At 59.8% G+C, this 5000-nt stretch overlaps 1 pseudogene; it reads left to right on the top strand.

Moving 5' to 3' along the window:
- The window catches only part of LOC126433430 (large subunit ribosomal RNA), a 7772-nt pseudogene that overhangs the window by 700 nt on the left and 2072 nt on the right, over positions 1 to 5000 (top strand).

The following is a 5000-nucleotide window of genomic DNA, read 5'->3' as shown; positions in this document are numbered from 1 at the left end:
TGGGCAGAGCCCCGGTGTCCTGGCTGGCTGCCCGGCGGTATATCTGGAGGAGTCGATTCGCCCCTTTGGGCGCTCGGGCTCCCGGCAAGCGCGCGCGGTTCTTCCCGGATGACGGACCTACCTGGCCCGGCCCCGGACCCGCGCCGCTGTTGGCTCGGGATGCTCTCGGGCGGAATAATCGCTCCCGTCAGCGGCGCTTCAGCTTTGGACAATTTCACGACCCGTCTTGAAACACGGACCAAGGAGTCTAACATGTGCGCGAGTCATTGGGCTGTACGAAACCTAAAGGAGTAATGAAAGTGAAGGTCTCGCCTTGCGCGGGCCGAGGGAGGATGGGGCTTCCCCGCCCTTCACGGGGCGGCGGCCTCCGCACTCCCGGGGCGTCTCGTCCTCATTGCGAGGTGAGGCGCACCTAGAGCGTACACGTTGGGACCCGAAAGATGGTGAACTATGCCTGGCCAGGACGAAGTCAGGGGAAACCCTGATGGAGGTCCGTAGCGATTCTGACGTGCAAATCGATCGTCGGAGCTGGGTATAGGGGCGAAAGACTAATCGAACCATCTAGTAGCTGGTTCCCTCCGAAGTTTCCCTCAGGATAGCTGGTGCTCGTACGAGTCTCATCCGGTAAAGCGAATGATTAGAGGCCTTGGGGCCGAAACGACCTCAACCTATTCTCAAACTTTAAATGGGTGAGATCTCCGGCTTGCTTGATATGCTGAAGCCGCGAGCAAACGACTCGGATCGGAGTGCCAAGTGGGCCACTTTTGGTAAGCAGAACTGGCGCTGTGGGATGAACCAAACGCCGAGTTAAGGCGCCCGAATCGACGCTCATGGGAAACCATGAAAGGCGTTGGTTGCTTAAGACAGCAGGACGGTGGCCATGGAAGTCGGAATCCGCTAAGGAGTGTGTAACAACTCACCTGCCGAAGCAACTAGCCCTGAAAATGGATGGCGCTGAAGCGTCGTGCCTATACTCGGCCGTCAGTCTGGCAGTCATGGCCGGTCCTTGCGGCCGGCCGCGAAGCCCTGACGAGTAGGAGGGTCGCGGCGGTGGGCGCAGAAGGGTCTGGGCGTGAGCCTGCCTGGAGCCGCCGTCGGTGCAGATCTTGGTGGTAGTAGCAAATACTCCAGCGAGGCCCTGGAGGGCTGACGCGGAGAAGGGTTTCGTGTGAACAGCCGTTGCACACGAGTCAGTCGATCCTAAGCCCTAGGAGAAATCCGATGTTGATGGGGGCCGTCATAGCATGATGCACTTTGTGCTGGCCCCCGTTGGGCGAAAGGGAATCCGGTTCCTATTCCGGAACCCGGCAGCGGAACCGATACAAGTCGGGCCCCTCTTTTAGAGATGCTCGTCGGGGTAACCCAAAAGGACCCGGAGACGCCGTCGGGAGATCGGGGAAGAGTTTTCTTTTCTGCATGAGCGTTCGAGTTCCCTGGAATCCTCTAGCAGGGAGATAGGGTTTGGAACGCGAAGAGCACCGCAGTTGCGGCGGTGTCCCGATCTTCCCCTCGGACCTTGAAAATCCGGGAGAGGGCCACGTGGAGGTGTCGCGCCGGTTCGTACCCATATCCGCAGCAGGTCTCCAAGGTGAAGAGCCTCTAGTCGATAGAATAATGTAGGTAAGGGAAGTCGGCAAATTGGATCCGTAACTTCGGGATAAGGATTGGCTCTGAGGATCGGGGCGTGTCGGGCTTGGTCGGGAAGTGGGTCAGCGCTAACGTGCCGGGCCTGGGCGAGGTGAGTGCCGTAGGGGTGCCGGTAAGTGCGGGCGTTTAGCGCGGGCGTGGTCTGCTCTCGCCGTTGGTTGGCCTCGTGCTGGCCGGCGGTGCAGGATGCGCGCGCCTGCGCGGCGTTCGCGCCCCGGTGCTTCAACCTGCGTGCAGGATCCGAGCTCGGTCCCGTGCCTTGGCCTCCCACGGATCTTCCTTGCTGCGAGGCCGCGTCCGCCTTAGCGTGCTCCTCCGGGGGCGCGCGGGTGCGCGGATTCTCTTCGGCCGCCATTCAACGATCAACTCAGAACTGGCACGGACTGGGGGAATCCGACTGTCTAATTAAAACAAAGCATTGCGATGGCCCTAGCGGGTGTTGAGACGCAATGTGATTTCTGCCCAGTGCTCTGAATGTCAACGTGAAGAAATTCAAGCAAGCGCGGGTAAACGGCGGGAGTAACTATGACTCTCTTAAGGCTCACATGATGCGTCATATACGGATCCTCTCTCTCCACTCCTCAGCATCCTAGCGATGTCGAGTGGAGGATGGTTCGCTTAGCCTCTCGGTGGGAAATCCTAGCTCTGGCCTTCTCGTGGCAGGGGTCGTGAGAGGTTCTTAGGAAGATTATGCTCGCGTATAACTCTTCCGAAGTTCCTCGACAGACAGAGCGGGGTGAACTTTTCGGGGCTTGGGGGTTGCCGCCCCCCCTGCCCTTGTTTCAGCTGGCCCCAACAAAACGAAGAAACCAGGTAGCGGTACTCCCACAGGAGACGCCGCGCCAGCCGTTGGGTCAGCATCCGACGCCGCCAGTTCGGGTCGAGCCGCTGTGCCTGCCATCACATGTCCTGAGTGCCACCGGACCTTCACCACGAAGACGGGTCTTGGAGTACATCGTCGCCGTGCCCATCCTGCCGCAGCCAACGCAGAGGTGACCACCGAGAGGGTAAAGGCCAGGTGGTCGAGTGAAGAGCTGCTACGCCTGGCCCACTCTGAAGCAGCACTTACGCTCAAGGGCACCCGGTTCCTAAATCAAGAGCTTGCAAAGGCGTTCCCAAATCGTTCACTTGAGTCCATTAAGGGGCAGCGTCGTGGAACAGCCTATAGGAACCAGGTCGCCGAGTTTGTTGCTGCCCTCTCTGCTGTTGGGGCGGGTTCGCCTCCATCTGTTGCAGCTGTGGAGCCAGCCGGTTCCTGTGCAGCAACCCCCTCTCCGTCTGCAGCTGTGGATACTGTCGACCAAGCTGTCTGGTCGGCCCTGGCAGCCCTCCCGTCGTCTGGGTCTAGGTATAAAGCAGTCGATGACATCCTGGCGCTTGGGCCAACAACATCGGCCTCAGTCATAATGGGCATGCTGTCGGCTGCCCTTGACGCCATTGGCAGCAGGGAACCATCACCATCACCTAATCCTGTTGCCTCTCGCCGGATGTCAGAGCCACGAGCGACGAAGCGGGCCCTGCGGAGGAGGGAGTACGCCCTCTGTCAGCGGGCCTTCTCTAAGAGCGCTGCTCGCTGCATCAGCGGCCTTCTGGATGGAACGCTCCTTCACCCACCACCCCCTATTCCTGGGTTGGTGGAGTTTTGGAAGGACCTTTTCACCCGGCGACCATCTGGCCGGGTGGACCGTCTGGAGGGTCGGCTGTTGCCTTCCTCCATCGAGGTTCCCTTCGAACAGCTGTGGGCGCCTATTACGATGGAGGAAGTTGCTTCAGCGCTCCCCCCTCGTCGCTCTGCTCCAGGCCCAGACCGACTTACACCGGCCCAGATTCGCCGTATACCCCGTGAGGTCCTCCTTAAAATCCTTAACCTCTTCCTCTTGACCCGTCGCCTCCCATCCCGTCTTCTCCTAGCCCGTACATCCCTGTTGCCCAAGAAGGCCGCCCCAGCATCCCCCGCTGACTTCCGTCCGATCACGGTTTGCTCAGTCCTCGCTAGGGTCTTCCATAAGATCCTGGCGGGCCGTCTGATGCGGACCTGTGTGCTGGACGGGCGTCAGCGGGCTTTCCTTCCTCAGGATGGGATGCTGCACAATACGTTCTTGTTGGACTTGGCGATGACTCAGGCCAGGGCGAACTGTCGCTCCCTCTATGTTGCATCCCTGGACGTGTCCAAGGCTTTCGACTCGCTAGACCATGGTGCCCTGAGGCCTGCCCTGAGGGCACATGGTCTGCCTGACGAGTTCATTGGATACGTCCTGGGATGCTATGAGGATGGGGTGACGATGATCTCTGGTCCTGGGATGTCGCTGGGTCCAGTGCGGCCTTCAAGGGGTGTTAGGCAGGGTGATCCACTCTCTCCTATCCTTTTCAACCTGTCCTTAGACCTCATGCTTGCTCGCCTCCCAGATTACATTGGTGCCAATGTGATGGGACGACGTCTCAACGCTGCTGCCTTTGCTGACGACCTCCTGCTGTTCGCCGAGACTCCAGGAGGGCTCCAGGACCTTATTGATGCAGCAACATCTGCCCTTGGGGACCTTGGTCTCCAAGTCAATCCCGGAAAGTGCTTCACTCTCGCCCTGACGGCTTCTGGCCGTGAGAAGAAGATCAAGGTCGATGACACCGCGACCTTCAGGGCTGGGTATACCATCCTCCCAGCCCTGGGGATCGAGAGCACTTTCCGGTATCTTGGCCTGGAGTTCTCCACGAGCGGACGCAGCCTCTTTCATCCGAGGCGGGAGGTCGAGCGACAGCTGACCGTCCTGTCCAAGGCACCACTAAAGCCACAACAGCGTTTGCACGCCCTCAGAACCGTCGTCTTGCCAGGGATACACCATGGCCTGGCCCTTTCGAGGACCCGTCTAGGAGCCCTGTCAGCAATGGACACCACCATCCGCGCAGCAATTAGATCTTGGTTGTGCCTGCCAGCGGACGTCCCTGTTGGTTACTTCCATGCCCCTGTGTCATCTGGGGGGCTGGGAGTGCCATCAGCGCGCTGGCTAGGGCCTCTTCTGCGGCGGAACCGGCTCGCTAGGATGCGGGCATTGGGTGTCCTATCTGACGGGACAGCAGACGACGTTCTGGGGCGTGAGATTGGGAGGCTTGAGCAGCAACTACGGGGTAATAATACGGTCATAAGAACTTCCAACCAAATGGGCCGGATGTGGGCTGAACGGTTGCATCTGTCGGTGGACGGCGCTGCCCTTAAGAAGTCTGCCCGAACACCAGGGCAGCATCGCTGGGTCGACGATCCTCGACTAGCGATCACAGGCCGCGACTTTATCTCCTGCATCCGGACGAGGATCAATGCCCTTAAAACCCGGGCACGGTTGCAGCGAGGTCGTGCTGGTGAT

The sequence above is a fragment of the Schistocerca serialis genome, unplaced genomic scaffold (genome assembly GCF_023864345.2).
Source record: "Schistocerca serialis cubense isolate TAMUIC-IGC-003099 unplaced genomic scaffold, iqSchSeri2.2 HiC_scaffold_1164, whole genome shotgun sequence".
Classification (NCBI taxonomy): Eukaryota; Metazoa; Arthropoda; class Insecta; order Orthoptera; family Acrididae; genus Schistocerca; species Schistocerca serialis.
This window is presented reverse-complemented; position numbering and strand designations above follow the sequence as displayed.